The following is a 21980-nucleotide window of genomic DNA, read 5'->3' on the forward strand; positions in this document are numbered from 1 at the left end:
GAACTCGTGTGGAAGAACAGAGGGTTAAAACTGCGAGATTAGCAGCGGAAATGGCAGGTGATTATGAATTAGTTGATAAATCAAGGCTTGGTTTCCGACATCAGTTTCAGCCGGTGAGGGACATGAGAAATACTAAAGTGGTAAAGGTGATCTGATGGGAGACAATAAAGAGAGTGTACCTCAGATTTAAAAAGAAATCCAGGAGGGTGGAAATTAAAAGTTTCAAATGTTTTCACTGTAATAAACTAGGCCATGTAAAGTCAGTGTTGGTGGTTGAAGAAAAGCCCTGGGAAGGCTGATGTGGTAAAACAGGATAAGACAGTGGGATTTGTTAGTGGTAAAGGAAAGCCCAAGGGAAACTAAGGAGGTGCAAACGATTGTACAGCCTGTTCAAGAAATAATTGTGAAGAAGGTGCCAGATGTATTTAAAGAATTTACTTGTGTGGGTAAAGTATACTCATGTGTATCAGGAGGAGCAGGTAAAGATGTCACCATTTTAAGAGATACAGTGGAAGTCAATCTTTCATGGTAAGAGATGAGGGATTATTTAGTTTGGGAAGAATGTTGCCAGAAAAGGTGGTGATAGGTGGAATTCAGGGTGAGAGGAGTAGCGTTCCATTATATAAGGTAAGGTTGAAAAGTTTAGTGAAGAGTGGTGAAGTGGTAGTAGGAGTAATAGAGAAACTATTTTGTCCAGGAATACAGTTTATCTTGGGTAATGATATAGCTGGATCGCAGGTGGGAGTGATGTCTACTGTGGTTGATAAGCCAGTGGAAAAATCAGTCAACTGAAGGGTTGAAGGACGAATATCCTGGGATTTTTCCAGATTGTGTAGTAATAAGGTCGCAAAGTCACAGGTTAAGACGAGGAGAAATCAAAGAGTGAAGATGAAGTTGAAGTGCAATTATCAGAAACGATTTTTGATCAGATGGTTGAAAAAGAACAAGAACAGGTGGAGGATGAGGCGGATATTTTTAGTTCAGGAAAATTGGCGGAGTTACAACAGAAGGATGTAGAAATCAAACGGATATATCAGAAAGCATATACGGAAGAGGAATACCAGAGTGTTATTACCGTAAAAATGATGTCTTGATGAGAAAATGGAGACCTTTACATATGCAGGCAGATGAAAAGTGAGCAGAAGTTCATCAACTAGTATTGCCGGTAGGGTATAGAAAGGAGGTGTTGCGAGTTGCACATGAGGTACCAGTGGGAGGTCATTTGGGAATAAGGAATACTCGAGCTAAAATCCAGAAACATTTTTATTGGCCTGGACTACATAAAGATGTAGTTAAATTTTGTCAATCATGTCACACATGTCAAGTTATAGGGAAACCGCAAGCAGTGATAAAACCAGCACCCTTAATACCCATTCCAGCATTTGAGGAACCTTTTACAAGGGTCCTAATCGATTGTGTAGGACCGCTTCCTAAAACAAAAAGTGGGAATCAATATCTTTTGACTGTAATAGATGTGTCGTCTAGGTTTCCAGAGGCCATTCCAGTACGTAATATTACAGCTAAAAAGATTGTGGAGGAGTTACTTAAATTCTTTACTAGATATGGACTACCCACAGAATTTCAATCGGATCAAGGAACGAATTTTACTTCAAAGTTATTCAAAGAAGTTATGGATAGCTTAGGAATAAAACAATTTAAATCAACTGCGTACCATCCAGAATCACAGGGAGCGTTAGAAAGGTGGCATCAGACATTAAAGACTATATTGAGGGCGTATTGTCAAGATTATCCAGTGGATTGGGATAAAGGAATCCCATTTGTATTGTTTGCAATTAAGGATGCACCTAATGAGTCTACCAAATTTAGTCCTTTTGAACTAATTTTTGGTCATGAGGTAAGAGGACCAGTTAAATTGATTAAAGAAAAATTGGTGGGCGAGAAATTGGAAATTACACCATTGGATTACGTGTCAAATTTTAGGGAACGATTAAATAGAGCAGGTGAATTGGCTGGACAACATTTGAAGGTTGCACAAAATGTGATGAAACGGGTAGCGGACAAGAAATCCAAAGTTTGTAGTTTTGTCAGTGGAGATAAAGTTTTAGTGTTGTTACCAGTGGTAGGTGAACCTTTTAAAAGCTAGGTTTTGTGGACCATATCAGATTAAAAGGAAATTAAGTGAGGTGAATTATGTGGTTTAAAAACTCCAGCTAGAAGGAAGACTCACTGAGTGTGTCATGTGAATATGCTTAAAAGGTACTTTGAAAGGGAAGGAGAGAAAAAGGAGGTTGTAATGATTCTAACTCAAAGTGACGGACCAAATCCAGATGACTGTGAATTTGACATACCTCAAATTAAATTGGAAAATGAGGATGTTCTTAAAAATTGGGATGAATTGTTAAGTTACCTTCCAGAGGAAAAACAAACTGACCTGAAAGAGTTATTGATAGCACATGGGCAAATTTATAGAGATAAATTGGGAAGTACTAAAATGGCTATATGTGATGTAGATGTGGGAAATGCTGTTCCTGTCAAACAACATCCATATAGACTTAATCCTTTAAAATTGGCACAGGTTAATAGAGAGAGTGAGAGTTTGCTGAAGAATGGCATAATTGAAGTGGGTTGCAGCCAATGGAGCCCACCCATAGTGATGGTACCTAAACCAGATGGTACCCAACGGTTGTGTATGGACTATAGAAAGGTGAATGCAGTTACAAGAACGGATTCTTATCCTGTCCCACCATTGAAGGATTGCATGGAGAAAATGGGACAATCTGCTTTTATTTCCAATTTCCAGACATGGAAGAACATTTAAAACATCGTATGGAGTTCTTCGATCGACTTCAGGTGGCTGGTTTGGTGATGAACCTAGCCGAAAGTGAATTTGGAGAAGCCCAAATTACTTTCCTTGAGGAGTTTCCGATACCCTCAAGACGAAGGGAGGCAATGCGATCTCTGGACATGAATTAATTTGATCGAACAGCTGTGCAAACGTTTTGTGGCATGATTACTCCACTGATGGACTTGCTAAAGAAACCTAAAAAATGTCAATGGACAGTGGACTTTCAACAGGCATTTGACTGCCTGAAAGCTGTGATCACCAATGTTCCTGTATTGGAGAATTGCAAGGGGCTCTGTGGTCAGATTGAACTAAAGTATCTGATTCTAAAGAGAAATGCCGAGGAATAGAGGAATGGATGGATTGTGCAGAGACTTGGTTCAAAGAGACTGTCAATTGAGAAGGATTTTGGTTGGAGGAAGAAGAGCAAAGAAAAATGGACTATATTATTATGCCTGTTTGCGTGGGGTTTTTTGTGAAATGTAAAAGTAATTTTACTGTGTACATTTCTTAGTGGATTGTGCAAAAGTGAAAACTGAAACCATCTTGGAAGCTGTTGTTTTTTTTTCTTGGGGGGGGGAGGTGTCATGTGCTAGTACCTTTAAAAACTGGATGTTTAAGCAATGTGCCTTTTAAGAAAACAGTGATGTTATAGAGTGGGTGGAGCTCAGCTCAGTTCAGCCATTTTGAAGTTTTAGTTAAAAAGCGCCTGGCTGGTTTTGCTGAGAGCAGCTAAAAAATGCCTGGCTGGTTTTGCTGAGAGCAGCTAAAAAATGCCTGGCTGGTTTTGCTGAGAGCAGTTTAAAAGTAAGAAAGCCAGTTTGAGACAGCAGCTTGCGAAGTTCTGGTTTGCTGTAATCTGCTTGAAGGGAGAAAGCCAGGTTTGAGAAAGCAGCTTGGGTGTGTCTGTGTTTCCAGAGAGCTGCAGGAAGAAAGCAAGGTGCTGGAGCTGAAGTCAACCAAGCATATATATTTCTGCCCTAAAACAGAAAATATATGTTAACTGTGACTGGTGTGTTACTGTTTTGAAGGTTTGAAGCCTTTTGGATGTTTGAAGGAACATTTTAAGGAATTATTCACTGTTGCAATATTTTCTGAGTTATCTTTGAAGTAAGGGGTGTTAAGAGATCCAATGTTTATTTAAGATGTTGAATTCATGGAATAAACAGTGTTTTGTGTGTAAAAACCCACGTGTCCATAATTGTAATCCCACACTTAGGGAAAAAGCTGGGTGGTAGGGAAAGCAACAAATACATTAAAGGGAGAGGTTGGTTGAACTCCATGATACATTTTGGGGTTCTGATAATGCCTCGCCCATAACACTAAGATTGCATATCTATCAAGGATAATATTTTTTTTACCGAGAGACAGATATTCTTATTTCTAGGATTATTTCCAGGTCCTATTTTTCCTCCAGCTGGGGGAAAAAACATTTTTACTTTTTTTAATGATCTTGCGGCGCTATAAGCTGTATCGTTTTTCAACTTGTCAGATAACACCGCAACAAAGAACAATACAGCACAGGAACAGGCCCTTCGGCCCTCCAATCCTCTACCAATCATGATACCAACCTTTGCCAAAACCCTCAGCACTTCCATGTGTTTTTCAAGATGCCTTTTGAACACCATTAATGAATCTGCTTCCACAACCTCCCCTGGCAACGCATTCCAGGCACTCGCCACCCTCTGTGTAAAAAAACCTGCACCTCACATCTCCTCTAATCTTTGCCCCATGGACATTAAATCTATGCAACCTGGTGACTGACCCCTCCACCCTGGGGAAGAGTGCCTGCCCATCCACTCTGTCCATGACCCTCAATCTTGTAGACCTCTATCGGGTCAGCCCTCAACCTCCGTCTTTCTAATAAAAACAGTCCGAGTCTATTCAGCCTCTCCACATAGCTAACACCCCCCATACCAGGCAACATCCTGGTAAACCTCCTCTGCACCCTCTGAAAAGCCTCCACATCCTCCTAGTAGTGTGGTGACCAGAATTGTGCGCCGTATTCCAATTGTGGCCTTCCAAGGTTCTATACGACTGTAGCATGACTTGCCAGTTTTTATACTCAATGCCCCATCCAATGATGGCAAGCATTCCGTTTGCTTTCTTGAGTAACTTGTCCACTTCTGTTGACACCTTCCAAGATCTGTGGACATGCATGCCTAGATCTCTGACTTTCTATATTCCTAAGAGTTTTGCCATTTACGGTATATTTCCCCTCTGTTAGACCTACCAAAATGCATTACCTTATTTGTCTGGATTAAACTCCATTTGCCATTTCTCTGCCCAAGTCTCCAACCTATCTATGTCCTGCTGTATCTTCTGACACGCCTCAACACTATCTGCTACTCCACCAACCTTGGTGTCATCTGCGAACGTATTAATCAGACCGGCTACATTTTCCTCCAAATCCTTTATGTACATGACAAACAACAGAGGCCCCAGCACAGATCCCTGTGGAACACCACTAGTCACAACCTTCCATTCAGAAAAATACCCTTCTTCTGCTACCCTTTGCCTTCTGTGACCGAGCCAGTTTTGCATCCACCTTACCACCTCACCTCTGATCCCGTGTGACTTCACCTTTTGTACCAGTCTGCCATGAGGCACCTTGTCAAAGGCTTTACTGAAGGCCATGTAAACAACATCCACCACCCTCCCCTCATCAATCATCTTTATCACCTCCTCAAAAAACTCTATCAAGTTAGTGAGGCACAACCTCCCCTTCACAAAACAATGCTGTCTATCTCTGGTGAGTCCATTTGTTTCCAAATGGGTATAAATTCTGTCCCTGAGAATTCTCTCCAATAATTTACCTACTACCGACGTGAGGCTCACCGGCCTATAGTTTCCAGGATTATCCCTGCCACATTTCTTAAACAGCAGTACCACATTAGCTTTTCTCCAGTCCTCTGGCATCTCGCCTGCAGCCAATGAAGATAGAAAGATGTCAGTCAAGGCGCCAGCAATTTCCTCCCTTGTTTCCCTCAGTATTCTGGGGTAAAAAGACCCAATACCTCCTCCTTTTCAATGTTAGCATGATCCAGATTGTCCACACACCCTACCCAAGAATCATCTTCCACAAAGTCCCATTCTTTGGTGAACACTGATGCAAAGTATTCATTTTAGTACCTCTCCCATTTCCTCTGGCTCAACACGTAGATTCCCCCCACTGTCCTTAAGTGATTCAATCCTTTCCCTGGCCACCTTCTTGCTATTTGCATTTGAATAAAAAGCTTTGGGATTCACCTTAATCATACTTGCCATGGACTTTTCATTAGCCCTCCTAATTTCCCCCTTCCTACTTTCAACTGTCCCCATCCTTCTAGATCGTGCAAAAGTCTCCTTTTCCTTTTTGATGAGGTTCACAATGTCCCTCCTTTTCCAAGGCTCCCTAAACTTCCTATACTTATCCTTCGTTCCATCAGGAACGTGACTTTCCACTGTAGCAAGTAGGCCAATCCTTCTCTAACTTTTCCCAACTGTTTCAAGTGGGTTGTCAAGGCAAAGTCCTTGTATCATACTGCCAACTCCTGATACCATATAATATGCATTTGGGTTCCCAAATCACAGACAGCAAGGACTTGTAACAATGAATAGTTTATTCACTAGCTTAGCAGCTCCTTCAACATTTCTTCTGCACGCACTCCCTGGGATAACTCCTGTGCTCTTGACATTGTATCCATACCATCTAATCCTCAGCCTATTAACAGTGCAATTTCAAATAACTTATTAAAAGTTCAAATATTCATGTTAACGGGGGTGATGTGGGGTTCCTCTACTAATTTTGAATTTTTGGAAATATGCCTTTGATAATTCTGATTTGCTGGTGCGAGGTCTCATTTTAGTCTTCCATTTATGTCCATGGACATTTCATCACCTGTAGTGTTCAATTGTGAGTTTGTATACTATTGACGCTCACTGTGCTTGAATGGTTAAGCGTGGATGTGGAGTCGGAAAAGTAAAGAAGCTAAGGCTGAAGCATACAGCAGACATTTTAAAGTGGGTGACAAAAATCCGTGACATTGCTGCATTGATCAGAGGGATCCAATCCTCAGAGTCACCGCTGCAAAAAAATTAAGGTGTGACCAATCCTTTACAAACACACGCTGGCCCTGCAAGAGGTTTGGAACAGAATCTTCAAAAAAGTAGTCCATGAAATTCACTTACTTCCTTGATTAGTTGTTGAATAACTACTAAGGGAATAACTGGATAATGCAACATGCCGGGGAGCTGCTATTAGAACGATATGTTCATGTGGAGTGTAAATGTTTGACACCGGCTGGTGACTTATTTCCATGTTGCAACCTCTGTGGATGTCTTTGTAAAATTTAATGACAAATAGGACCTGGCTTCCCAGGGAGTCTAAATAAAGGAAATGTGTGCAGAGTTCCCTGGTCAGAAATACAAGAGACAGCTGAGAAGCAATAAGGCAATTAGAGTGAGAAATGTAATGGGAGGGGTCATATCTTGTGCTGTTCAGCAGTTCCAAGTGAATGTGTCAGCAGAGGTAAAGCATCTTGTGCCTTGGCAACAGAATAGCAGTTGATCAAAAGACAAATCATCAAAGCAGCTAAAGTCTTTTGGAGAACAGTTCTATTGTAAACTTAAATTAAGTGCCAGCCCTTTTGCCCAATAAAATATGTGGCTGTTCTTTTGTACTGTCATGTTGATTCAGTCATACTCTGCTTGTGTTTATTTTGAGAAAAAGCATTCATCGGAGGAATTGCTCAATGAAGCATCTGATTCTCATCAGGAAAGGATGACTCTCAGGCCATCACAACCTAGTCTGTGCTAATCCTCGGTTTGTCTGTCTATGGTGACAAGAGATGGGATCCATATACAGTAGTAATATTATTTAAGATTCCGGAGGGATTTCAACAACCCAATGAAACTCCTTTGGATAATTTCGATTGACCTTTGAGATGTGAGAAATGGGCTTCATTCCTGGAAATGTAATCTCTACTTTCACCAGGGTCAATGGATGAGTTATAAGAATCTTGTCTCTCCACGAGGAAAATGATGAAAGCAAATATAATAATGCTGTTTAATGAAAAAGTTTTCTTGCTGCAAATCACATTGTCACCTGCCTCTCAGCCATGTCCTCAAATAGTTCCATTTGTGCATTGTCTGAAGGGTGTGGAATGACTTTTCCCATTGTGCATTTTCTTCCTTGGAAGATCATTAGTAGATGAGTGAGGCCAGCTTACTGAAGTTGTGGCAGAGATTCGAGTCGCCTACCCCTCAATACTTTCACCAGAGTGTGCAGGTAGAAGTGCCTTACCTGTAGACGATCAGTGATGTCTGTGAAGGCTTTGCTTTGCAAGTTAAGCTGCAACGATACTGCCACTAAGTGTAAGTAAACTTGCACCTCTGTAACTTCCAGCCAATCTCTGCTCCTCTGCATCTTTCCCACAGTTGATGACTAATAGGGTACACCCAGTCGTGAAATGTCACCTCCATTGTTTCTTAACTCGAAGCAAATAGATAGTTCTTGACCACAAGACCTCCTCTTTCTCTAACACTGAATAATCCTCCTTTATCACTGCCATCCCCTCTTTCTTTTCTCCTTCCTTAACATTCTATACCCAAGGGTATTTAGCACCCGAGTCCTACCCTTTTTTGAGTCCAGTCTCTGTTATCATCTCAGTGCCATATTTTCATGTGGCTATTCGCATCAGTAGTTCCTCAACCTTATTTACCCTATTTCATGTATTTGCATACATACAATATAAACCTTGCTGCAGTTTCTTAGTCTGATACCACTTAATACTTTGCTGCTACTTACTCCAGTGCTTAGCTGATGCTCCTAATCCTTACTTATCCTGTCTGATGCTACATCCTTGTTTCCAGCCCCTGCCATTGAAATCCTCTTTAAAAGCACAAACAAATTGCCCCATGTGGATTGGTCCTGGCCCTATTTATTTGCAACCTGCGTGCTCTGAAGAGGCCCCACCTCCCCAGAACTAGCCCCAAGGTCCCAGGAATTTGAATCCCTTTCTCCTGCACCATCCATGCAATCGCCTGCTCTATTTTTCTATTTCTTATTTTCTCTTGGGATATGGGCATCACTAGCTAGACCGGCATCTATGGTCCTTCAGATGGTGGTGGTGAGCCACCTTGAACTGCTGCTGTCAGTGTAGTGCATAGGTACACCACAGTGCTGTAAGGAAGGGCGTTCCAAGTTTTTGACCCAGTGACAGTGAAGGAACGGCGATATAGTTCCAAATCAGAATGGGTGCAGAGGGGCTGGTTTAGCACAATGGGCTAAACAGCTGGCTTGTAATGCAGAACAAGGCCAGCAGCGCGGGGTCAATTTCCATACCGGCCTCCCTGAACAGGGGCCGGAATATGGCGACTAGGGGCTTTTCACAGTAACTTCATTGAAGCCTACTTGTGACAAGTTATTATTATTATAGCTTGGAATGGGGAACGTGCAGGTGGTGATTTTCCCATGCATCTGCTATCCTTGTCCTTCTGGGTGGTAGAGGTCGCAGATTTGAAAGGTGCTGTCAAAGGAGACTTGCTAAGTTCCGACAGTGCATCTTGTAAACAGTACACACTGCTGTCACTGTGCAACTCTGGTGGAGGGGGTGAATGTTGGATGAGGTGCCAATCAAGTAGATTGCTTTGTCCTCGATGTTGAGCTTCTTAAATGTTGATGGCTCTGCACTCATCCTGGCAAGTGGAGAGTATTCCATCACACTCCTGGCTTGTGCCTTGTAGATAGTGGACAGGCTTTGAATTGTCGGGAGGTGAGTTACCTGTGGCAGATTTCCCAGCCTCTGACCTACTCTTGTAGCCACAGTATTTATGTGGCTTGTCCAGTTCAGTTTCTGGTTAATGGCAAACCCAGGATGTTGATAGTGGGAGATTGACTACATGTAAATTGGCTGCTAGATTACGACAGTATGCTTAAAAATATTTGATCTCAAAGCACTTTACAGTCAAGTGAGATATGAATAAGAGCCAAGAGCCTCTCAGAAAAGGTAATGCGTCTAATCAGTTTGACAAGCAACCTAACCTCCCAATTACTGTGCAGAACATAAATGCAAGGACGCATTAGAACATAGAACATTACAGGGCAATACAGGCCCTTCGGTCCTCAATGTTGCGCCGACCTGTGAAACACCTCTATTAAAGCCCATCTACACTATTCCCTTATCGTCCATATGTCTATCCAATGACCATTTGAATGCCCTTAGTGTTGGCGAGTCCACTACTGTTGCAGGCAGGACATTCCACGCCCTTACTACTCTCTGAGTAAAGAAGCTACCTCTGACATCTGTCCTATATCTATCTCCCCTCAAGTTAAAGCTATATCTCCTCGTGCTAGACATCACCACCTGAGGAAAAAGGCTCTCACTGTCCACCCTATCCAATCCTCTGATCATCTTGTATGCCTCAATTAAGTCACCGCTTAACCTTCTCTCTGACGAAAACAGCCTCAAGTCCCTCAGCCTTTCCTCATAGGATCTTCCCTCCATACCAGGCAACATTCTGGTAAATATCCTCTGCACTCTTTGCAATGCTCCCACATCCTTCCTATAATGCGGCGACCAGAATTGCACGCAATACTCCAAATGCGGCCGCACCAGAGTTTTGTGCGGCTGCAACATGACCTCATGGCTCCGAAACTCAATCCCTCTACCAATAAAAGCTAACACACCGTACGCCTTCTTAACAACCCTCTCAACCTGGGAGGCAACTTTCAGGGATCTATGTACATGGACACCGAGATCTCTCTGCTCATCCACACTGCCAAGAATCTTACCATTAGCCCAGTACTCTGTCTTCCTGTTATTCCTTCCAAAATGAATCAGCTCACACTTTTCTGCATTAAACTCCATTTGCCACCTCTCAGCCCAGCGCTGCAGCTTATCTATGTCCCTCTGTAACTTGTAACATCCTTCCGCACTGTCCACAACTCCATCGACTTTAGTGTCATCTGCAAATTTACTCACCCATCCTTCTATGCCCTCCAGGTCATTTATAAAAATGACAAACGGCAGTGGCCCCAAAACAGATCCTTGTGGTACACTGGACTTCAGTCTGAACATTTCCCATCAACCACCACCCTTTGTCTTCTTCCAGCTAGCCAATTTCTGATTGAACAAACTGCTAAATCACCCTGAATCCCATGCCTCCGTATTTTCTGCAGTAGCCTACCGTGGGAAACCTTATCAAACGCTTTACTGAAATCCATATACACCACATCAACTGATTTACCCTCATCCATTGTTTGGTCACCTTCTCAAAGAACTCAATAAGGTTTGTGAGGCACGACCTACCCTTCACAAAACCGTGTTGACTATCTCTAATCAAATGATTCCTTTCCAGATGATTATACATCCTATCTCTTATAAACCTTTCCAAGATTTTGCCCACAACAGAAGTTAGGCTCACTGGTCTATAGTTACCGGGGTTGTCACTACTCCCCTTCTTGAACAAGGGGACAACATTTGCTATCCTCCAGTCTTCTGGCACTATTCCTGTAGACAAAGATGACTTACAGATCAAAGCCAAAGGCTCAGCAATCTCCTCCCTAGCTTCCCAGAGAATCCTAGGATAAATCCCATCCGGCCCAGGGGATTTATCTATTTTCACACTTTCCAGAATTGCTAACACCTCCTCCGTATGAACTTGCAGCCCTCCTAGTCCAGTACCCTGAATCTCAGTATTCTCCTCGACAACATTTTCTTTAAACTGTGTGAATACTGACGAAAACTATTCATTTAGCACCTCTCCTATCTCCTCTGACTCCAAGCACAACTTCCCATTACTGTCCTTGACTGGCCCTACTCTTACCCTAGTCATTCGTTTATTCCTGACATATCTATAGAAAGCTTTAGGGTTATCCTTGATCCTACCTGCCAAAGACTTCTCATGTCCCCTCCTGGCTCTTCTTAGCTCTCTCTTTAGGTCCTTCCTAGCTAACTTGTAACTCTCGAGCGCCCTAACTGAACCTTCATGTCTCATCTTTACATGAGCCTCCTTCTTCCTCTTGACAAGTGTTTTGACTGCTTTAGTAAACCATGGTTCCCTTGCTCGACCACTTCCTCCCTGCCTGCCAGGTACATACTTATCAAGGACACGCAGTAGCTGTTCCTTGAACAAGCTTCACATTTCCATTATGCCCATCCCCTGCAGTTTTCCTCTCCATCCGATGCATCCTAAGTCTTGCCTCATCGCATCATAATTGCCTTTCCCCCAGATATAACTCTTGCCCTGCGGTATTTACCTATCCCTTTCCATCACTAAAGTAAACTTAATCGAATTGTGGTCACTATCACCAAAGTGCTCACCTACCTCCAAATCTAACACCTGTCCTGGTTCATTATCCAGCACCAAATCCAATATGGCCTTGCCTCTCGTTGGCCAATCTACATACTGTGTCAGGAAACCCTCCTGCACACATTGGACAAAAACAGACCCATCTAAAGTACTCTAACTATAGCGTTTCCAGTCAATATTTGGAAAGTTAAAGTCCCCCATAACAACTACCCTGTTGCTTTCTCTCCTATCCAGAATCATCTTTGCAATCCTTTCCTCTACATCTCTGGAACTTTTCGGAGGCCTATAGAAAACCCCTAACAGGGTGACCTCTCCTTTCCGGTGTCTAACCTCAGCCCATACTATCTCAGTAGATGAGTCCTCATCAAACGTCCTTTCTGCCACCGTAATACTGTCCTTGACTAACAATGCCACCCCTCCCCCTCTTTTACCACCTTCCCTGAGCTTACTGAAATATCTAAACCCTGGCACCTGCAACAACCATTCCTGTCCCTGCTCTATCCATGTCTCCGAAATGGCCACAACATCGAAGTCCCAGGTACCAACCCATGCCGCAAGTTCACCCACCTTATTCCGGATGCTCCTGGCATTGAAGAAGACACACTTTAAACCACCTTCCTGCCGGCCGGTACACTCCTGCAACTTTGAAACCTTACTCATGACCTCCCTACTCTCAACCTCCTGTATACTGGAGCTACAATTCAGTTTCCCAAGGCCCTGCTGAACTAGTTTAAACCCTCCCGAAGAGCATGAGCAAATTTCTCCCCCAGGATATTGGTACCCTTCTGGTCCAGGTGTAGACTATCCCGTTTGTAGAGGTCCCACTGACCCCAGAATGAGCCCCAATTATCCAGAAATTATGCACCATCCCTGTAGCCATATGTGCAACTCCTCTCTCTCCCTATTCCTCATCTCGCTATCACGTGGCATGGGTAACAACCCAGAGATAATAACTCTGTTTGTCCTAGATCTACGTTTCCACCCTAGCTCCCTGAATTCCTGCCTTACATCCCTATCCCTTTTCCGACCTATGTCGTTGGTACCTACGTGGACCACGACTTGGGGCTGCTCCCCCTCCCCCTTAAGGATCCCGAAAACACGATCCGAGACATCACGCACCCTGGCACCTGGGAGGCAACACACCAACCGCGGGTTTCTCTCGTTCCCACAGAATCTCCTATCTATCCCCCTAACTATGGAGTCTCCAATGATTAATGCTCTACTCCTCTTTTCCCCCCTTCCCTTCTGAGCAACAGGGACAGACTCTGTGCCAGAGACCTGTACCGCATGGCTTACCCCTGGTAAGTCCCCCCCCCCCCCCCCAACAGTATCCAAAGCGGTATACTTGTTACTAAGGGGAATGACCACAGGGGTTCCCTGTACTGACTGCTTTATCCCAGCCCCTCTCACCGTCACCCATCTATCTTTATTCTTCGGAGTAACTACATCCCTGAAGCCTCTATCTATGACCACCTATGCCTCCCGAATGATCCGAAGTTGCTCCAGCTCCAGTTCCCTAATGCGGTTTCTGAGGAGCTGGAGATGGGTGCACTTCCCACAGATGAAATCAGCAGGGACACTGACGGCGTCCCTCACCTCAAACATTCTGCAGGAGGAACATTGCACTACCTTCCCTGCCATCCCCTCGAGATTAAAAAAAGAAAGAAAGAGCTTACCTGTTGTTCACTCCCCTTCTCAGCAAGCACTCACTCAGAAACCTCTGCGCCCTGCACGATGACACCCGAGAGAAAATAAAAGAAAACTACTCGCCGTGCATTATAAAATTAGCTTCCATGAGATTCTGGGCGGGATTCTGTGATCCTGCGATTAGGTGTTGATGCTGTCAGAAACGCTGGCGCGTTTCTCAACGGCGTCAACATAGCCTCAGGATCATCAATTCTGGCCCGTAAAGGGCAGCGAGAGAGAGCCCCTGATGAGAGCTGGGGCCATTCGGCTCCAATGCTGATAGGGTGCCATTGGAAGATGGCGCATTGATCAACACTGGAGCCGATGGCCAGCTTTCATTAGTCCTCGCCCTGCCAGAGTAAGCCACGTCCTTTCTTACTTTTCCCCCTAAGAGGCTCAATATTTGCAGAGAAAACTGGTCTGTGCAACTGGAGGGTTACACACCAGTTTTCAGTCTGACCCTGACACTTTGCCAAATTGTGGTCAGGTTCTGCCCAGTGTGTTTATCGTGCTGGCTTTTCTCCAATCCCCAAACAAATTAGAAACATTCTGAGAGACGCTGTCTACTTTTTAAAAATAAATCTTTACTGACTGCCTTTTCTAATAGTAAAAGTGTGCTTTTTTTATTGTCTTGAACTAATCACCATTTTGAGGTCCTGGCTCATTCATGCCTTGCTTCATAGATTTCTTTTCATGATAATTTCACCAGCAACCCACATTCATGCCATAAATACAGACAATGGATGAGATTTTCCCAGAAATCGGCGAAGGCCGATAACAGGCAGAAAAAGTGACATTGAAGCCGCCTATAGCAATGGCAGCTTTCCCGGTGTATATTGCAAGATCTGGGAGTCGGTGGTCCCATGACATATCGCTGGCAGGGTGGCCTCTAAATTGCCCACCTCATCAGCAACTTAGTAAGTCAAGGAATGGGCACCATTTTTAAAGGCTGCCTCAACGCAAAGGAATTCGCTCTGCAATGACTCCCTCCGCTCCACCGCGGGCATGGCCCTCTTTCCCCAGCCCTTGAGAGATGCAACTCATCTGAGCTCCCCTGGAGATCTGTTGGCCAGGTGTATACCTTGGGAGGCCAGTTGAGTTTCACGTCGTTCTGCCATGCTGCCGTGACTGGATTTTCTGACTGGGAAGATTCAGATGTAGGAGCCTGATGCTATGTTAATGAGTGGAAATGATGTTCAACATCAGGAAATGCACCCCACCCCTACCTGAGGGTTGACGTTTTGGTCGTCATAAAACACGATTTGGCTGCTCTTTAAATATTTTCCGCTCCCATTACTGATTCTATCCGACTCTTTCGAGAGTGGAAAATCCCAGCTAATAGATGCCACTCCTCACCCACCTTGACTCTTCCACCTTGGTGCAAATAAAAAGCTTCTGACACACTGCTGCTACATTTTGAAAAAATCGGCACCACCAACATGTTGAAATGGAGGAATTATGCCATCTATTGATTACTGTTCTCGAGTCCTCTGCCTTCCTTTTAGTTTCTTAGTTTATGAAATTCCATCTGAGAAACCTTTTTAACCAGATATTTTGATACCCAGCTGCTGTAGTTCAATAGCCTTTTGAGCCAAGATTTTATATCTTTTTTTATAAATAAATTTAGGTGTAAAATTCTTTGTACTTTGAGGACCATTTAGTTTCATTTGTCACCATTGTAGTAGTTTGTGTGGTGACATAACTAGAAGCGCTTAATGATAGTTAATTAATCTGTTGAGATCAAATCTTAATTGAGAAGAAAGAAAATTAATCATCAGTAAAATGCAAAAGGCACCCCCCCCCCCCTAACTTTCCTTGCTTTCCCCTTGTGGCCAACTCACGCCATTGGCAAACCCGTGGGTGCGTTGCTGGCGGACTGGAGGACCCCGTCAACGGAGAATTCCGCTGAAGATTCTTTAAAAACTGCGATTAGTGAGGAGACTGCCTCCAGTCTACCTCGGCCAGAATGGGAATCTGAACCCATGCTGCTGGTATTAAATTTAACCTGCACAAAGCATCTGGCTACCTGAGCTAACCCACTCCCATCTGGTCAATTTGTAGGAGCTCCAGTGTATCCAAATTGGCTGCCGCATTTCCTAAATAAATAAGTGACTGTTGTAAGATATAGTGTTTTGTGTGGTAGGCCTCATTGAGATCAAATCTTTGTATAATTTAATAGTAAGTGCTTATTAACTGCTCCTAACTATTAACGTATATAGTATAAGATCTAAGCTAGGAGTAGTCTCCATGCTTGCCTCTATCCAGTACAAGACTGCGCTCTAGACTCTGGTCATGTGTTCCTTTACATGACAGTATGGCCGGCAATGTACTCAGTCCTATGTTACCCTTTCTATGCCAAACCCTTGTACTACAGTGACCAAGTCAAGAGTTTTTTTAGAACATTTGGCAATTGTGAAAGGTGATCGAGAAATGCAAAACTCTCTTAAAGCTGTTTTATTTGTGCCGATTTGTTTTCTGAATTATGGACTGTTCACTCATTTCTAATTAACTTTGGAATTGCATTGCCTTGTTTACTAGTTTTATTTTGATATAGTTGACATTTTTAATGCTGCTATGGCATCACCATGCAAATACATTTTTTGTACACTGGTTGTTAGGGGCAGTAATGGTGATCCATGTGTCGGAGCTGTAATGATGTTTCCATGCCTCGTCGTAAAGGTGATGAGCCTTTTCATGTTGTGATGCAATGTTAAACAATCGATACAAGGACTGGCTTAAATAAGCTGGCCATTTGAAAATGTCTCACTTAATTTTCAAAACTGGAGCATCAGCACACTTAAGAGGCCAAACCTTGAATTACAGATTTGGTGGGATTTCTACAATGTTAGGAGTATACTTATTGTTGGGGTATAAAACACCGGTGTGTAGTATTGCAGCATGGAGAATCATCGCTATCTAATTTTGAAAGTCTACATACCTTCTCTTCAGCTGAATGTCTTGTGGGTCAAAGGTAGGACACTGGGGCCAGGCCTAATTATCTTTCTATCTCCAACTTGTGTTACAAAGTTGATCTGGAGAATTAAAATTCTTGATGATCCAATCTGGATTGGGGTCAAGATATAAACAGGCCCTTGATGTAAGAGTACAAGAGATAAATATTGGCTGAATATTCCAATGTAAAGTTCACACAAATGGAATAAGTTGTTACTCTTGCTAAAAGCCTATAACACCAGGAGTATTTCTTTTAGCTTTTTTGAAACTGCGCATTTTATAAATTCTAATGAATTTTGTTATTTTGCAGACGAGATATTATTGCTGCTGTTTCAAATTTTACATTGAGGCACCAAGTTAACGATGAGACCATGGTCTGAGCAGTAGGGGTGAAACCATGATTAAGAAGGTGGTTCGCCCAGGACGAGGCTAGCCCATTGTACTTCGGCTGTGCTGACACCTGCGATGTCCCCAAATGCGGGATACTCAACTGCAAATGTTGTGGTCTGAGCAGTATAGTAATAATTATTCATACTTAAAACTGATGGGGCTCCTGTGGTAGCACACAACCCCTTTAAGGGGCAGGCTCCATGGACCAGGTAACCAGGTTGGGACCAATTGCATAAAAGAGTGTGCAAACACCATCCTAAGTGGAGCCTTTGGAGCAGGTCCCCAGGCAGTGTGCACGATGCACCAGGGAGCTGGAGCAGGTCCCCAGGCAGTGTGCACCATGCACCAGGGAGCTGAAGTGTTAAGACCTGTTGTATAGTGCTCTGTGCCTGTTAACTACGGGAATCCTCCATATCTTGAGCCACCACGTTGGCGACGAGTGCAAGTTTTCGATCGCAGACAACAGTCATCATGGATTATGGGAGGGAAGGAAGGAACGTTTGTGAAAGTAGAGGAGCCCCAGCAAGAGTCGGAATTATTTAAACAGTGAGTGGAAATGCCTGTTATTGGGGAAACTAGACCCATTTGACCAAGGAGTTGAAAATTGGAGTCAGTCCATCAAATGGCTCCAGGCGAGGGACAAGCAGAAGGTGATGCTTCTGACAGTTTTGTGGGCCCTAACCATATAATTTGATTAGGAACCTCCCATCCCCTGAGACACCCAACTCCAAAACTTTTGACCAGGGGTAGCATGGTGACACAGTGGTTAGTACTGCTGTGTCACTGACCGCTGAATTTGGTGCATTTGAGTGCTATAGTGAGAGTTTGGTGACTGAGGGAGTTGGGTGAGGAGGGAGTAAGGTGCTCCTTTCATTTTGTTTCCTACGTTTCCGCAAAGAGCGAGAAGGGAGCCAGGAGTTTACAGAGAGTGCAGCTGACTGGGAGCAGAGTTGGAGTGCGGAGGTCCAGTTGGTCCACAGGGCAGCTATATTCTGTAAGGTAAGAGGGTATGGCGGCTAGGCCAGTTGCATGCTCCTCCTGTAGGATGTGGGTGGTGAGGGATACCACCGATGTCCCCGCTGACTATACCTGCGGGAAGTGCACCCAACTCCTCAGAGACCGTGTTAGGGAACTGGAGCGGGATGAACTTTGGATTATCCGGGAGGCAGAGGGGTTTATAGAGAAGAGTTACAGGGAGGTAACCACACCCAAGGTACAGGTCAAGAGTAGCTGGGTCACAGTCAGGGGAAAGAAAACAAGCAGGCAGACAGTGCAGGGATCCCTCGTGGCCATTCCCCTTTAAAACAAGTATACCATTTTGGGTGCTGTTGGGGGTGGGGGGGGGGGGGGGGGGGGGAGGATGACCTACCGGGGGAAGGCCCTAGCGGCCAGGTCTCTGGCACTGAGCCTGGCTCTGGGGCTCAGAAGGGAAGGCGGGAGAATAGAAAAGCAATAGCAATAGTAATAGGAGATGCAATGGTTAGGGCAATAGATAGGAGAGACTCCCGGAAGGTATGTTGCCTCCCGGGTGCCAGCGCCAGGGATGTCTCAGATCGTGTCTTCAGGATCCTTAAGGGGGAGGATGAGCAGCCAGAAGTCGTGGTGCACATTGGTACCAACGACGTAGGTAGGAAAAGGGGTGTGGAGGTAATAAACGAGTTTAGGGAGTTAGGCTGGAAGTTAAAAGCCAGGACAGACAGAGTTGTCATCTGTTGCCGGTGCCACGTGATAGCGAGGCTAGGAATAGGGAGAGTGCAGTTGCTCACGTGGCTACAGGAATGGTGTAGGAGGGAGGGCTTCAGGTATTTGGATAATTGGAGCACATTCTGGGAAAGGTGGGACCTATACAAGCAGGATGGGTTGCATCTGAACCAGAGGGGCACCAATATCCTGGGAGGGATGTTTTCTAGTACTCTTCGGGAGGGTTTAAACTAATTTGGCAGGGGAATGGGAGTCAGATTTGTAGTCCAGCAACTAAGGTAGCCGATATTCAGGACACCAAAGCGTGCAGTGGGGAAGGGAACACTGACAAAGGTGAGTACTTGCAGGCACAGAGATGGGTTGAAGTGTGTATACTTCAATGCAAGAAGCATCAGGAATAAGGTGGGTGAATGTAAGGCGTGGATCGGTACTTGGGACTACGATGTGGTGGCCATCACGGAAACTTGGACAGAAGAGGGGCAGAAATGGTTGTTGGAGGTCCCCGGTTATAGATGTTTCAATAAGATTAGGGAGGGTGGTAAAAGAGGTGGAGGGGGGGGGGGTGGCATTGTTAATTAGAGATAGTATAACAGCTGCATAAAGGCAGTTTGAGGAGTATCTGCCTACTGAGGTAGTATGGGTTGAAGTCAGAAATAGGAAAGGAGCAGTCATCTTCTTTGGAGTTTTCTATAGGCCCCCCAATAGTAGCAAAGATGTGGAGGAACAGATTGGGAAACAGATTTTGGAAAGGTGCAGAAGTCACAGGGTAGTAGTCATGGGTGACTTCAACTTCCCTAACATTGAGTGGCAACTCTTTAGATCAAATAGTTTGGATGGGGTGGTGTTTGTGCAGTGTGTCCAGGAAGCTTTTCTAACACAGTATGTAGATTGTCCGACCAGAGGGGAGGCCATATTGGATTTGGTACTTGGTAATGAACCAGGGCAAGTGATAGATTTGTTAGTGGGGGAGCATTTTGGAGATAGTGACCGCAATTCTGTGACTTTCACTTTAGTAATGGAGAGAGGTAGGTGCATGCAACAGGGCAAGGTTTACAATTGGGGTAGGGTAAAGACGATGTTGTCAGACAAGAATTGAAGTGCATAAGTTGGGAATATAGGTTGTCAGGGAAGGACACAAGTGAAATGTGGAACTTGTTCAAGGAACAGGTACTACGTGTCCTTGATATGTATGTCCCTGTCAGGCAGGGAAGAGATGGTCGAGTGAGGGAACCATGGTTGACAAGAGAGGTTGACTGTCTTGTTAAGAGGAAGAAGGAGACTTGTGTAAGGCTGAGGAAACAAGGTTCAGACAGGGAGCTGGAGGGATACAAGATAGCCAGGAGGGAACTGAAGAAAAGGATTAGAAGAGCTAAGAGAGGGCATGAAAAATCTTTGGCAGGTAGGATCAAGGAAAGCCCCAAGGCCTTTTACACATATGTGAGAAATATGAGAATGACTAGAGCGAGGGTAGGTCCAATCAGGGACAGTAGTGGGAGATTGTGTATTGAGTCTGAAGAGATAGGTGAGGTCTTGAACGAGTACTTTTCTTCAGTATTTACAAATGAGAGGGGCCATATTGTTGGAGAGGACAGTGTGAAACAGACTGTTAAGCTCGAGGAAATACTTGTTCGGAAGGAAGATGTGTTGGGCATTTTGAAAAACAAGTCCCCCAGGCCTGACGGGATATATCCAAGGATTCTATGGGAAGCAAGAGATGAAATTGCAGAGCCGTTGGCAATGATCTTTTTGTCCTCACTGTCAACAGGGGTGGTACCAGGGGATTGGAGAGTGGCAAATGTCGTGCCCCTGTTCAAAAAAGGGAGTAGGAATAACCCTGGGAAATACAGGCCAGTTAGTATTACTTCGGTAGTAGGCAAAGTAATGGAAAGGGTACTGAGGGATAGGATTTCTGAGCATCTGGAAAGACACTGCTTGATTAGGGATAGTCAGCACGGATTTGTGAGGGGTAGTTCTTGTCTTACAAGTCTTATTGAATTCTTTGAGGAGGTGACCAAGCATGTGGATGAAGGTAAAGCAGTGGATGTAGTGTACATGGATTTTAGTAAGGCATTTGATAAGGTTCCCCATGGTAGGTTTCTGCAGAAAGTAAGGAGGCATGGGATAGTGGGAAATTTGGCCAGTTGGATAACGAACTGGCTAACCGATAGAAGTCAGAGTGGTGGTGGATGGCAAATATTCAGCCTGGATCCCAGTTACCAGTGGCGTACTGCAGGGATCGGTTCTGGGTCCTCTGCTGTTTGTGATTTTCATTAATGACTTGGATGAGGGGGTTGAAGGGTGGGTCAGTAAATGTGCAGACAATACGAAGATTGGTGGAGTTGTGGATGGGAGGGCTGTTGTCGGCTGCAAAGAGACATAGCTAGGATGCAGAGCTGGGCTGAGAAGTGGCAGATGGAGTTTAACCCTGAAAAGTGTGACGTTGTCCATTTTGGAAGGACAAATATGAATACGGGGCTAACGGTAGGGTTCTTGGCAATGTGGAGGAGCAGAAAGATCTTGGGGTCTATGTTCATACATCTTTGAAAGTTGCCACTCAAGTGGATCGAACTGTGAAGAAGGCCTATGGTGTGCTAGCGTTCATTAACAGAGGGATTGAATTTAAGAGCCGTGAGGTGATGATGCAGCTGTAAAAAACCTTGGTAAGGCCACATTTGGAGTACTGAATACAGTTCTGGTCGCCTCATTTTAGGAAGGATGTGGAAGCTTTGGAAAAGGTGCAAAGGAGATTTACCAGGATGTTGCCTGGAATGGAGAGTAGGTCTTACGAGGAAAGGTTGAGGGTGCTAGGCCTTTTCTCATTAGAATGGAGAAGGATGAGGGGCGACTTGATAGAGGTTTATAAGATAATCGGGGGAATAAATAGAGTAGACAGTCCGAGACTTTTTCCCCGGGTGGAACAAACCATTTTGAGGGGACATAAATTTAAGGTGAATGGTGGAAGATATAGGGGGGATGTCAGAGGTAGGTTCTTTATCCAGAGAGTAGTGGGGGAATGGAATGCACTGCCTGTGGAAGTAGTTGTGTCGGAAACATTAGGGACCTTCAAGCAGCTATTGGATAGGTACATGGATCACAGTAGAATGATATAGTGTAGATTAATTTGTTCTTAAGGGCAACACGGTAGCATCGTGGA

General features: G+C 44.3%; 1 protein-coding gene and 1 pseudogene across 1 annotated transcript in view; both read left to right on the forward strand.

Annotated features, from left to right (window-relative positions):
• Positions 1-21980, forward strand: part of LOC140427080 (rho GTPase-activating protein 7) — a 246796-nt gene that overhangs the window by 79018 nt on the left and 145798 nt on the right. The window lies entirely within an intron of this gene.
• Positions 17119-17229, forward strand: LOC140427542 (U1 spliceosomal RNA; annotated as a pseudogene).

The sequence above is a fragment of the Scyliorhinus torazame genome, chromosome 7, assembly GCF_047496885.1.
Source record: "Scyliorhinus torazame isolate Kashiwa2021f chromosome 7, sScyTor2.1, whole genome shotgun sequence".
Taxonomy (NCBI): domain Eukaryota; kingdom Metazoa; phylum Chordata; class Chondrichthyes; order Carcharhiniformes; family Scyliorhinidae; genus Scyliorhinus; species Scyliorhinus torazame.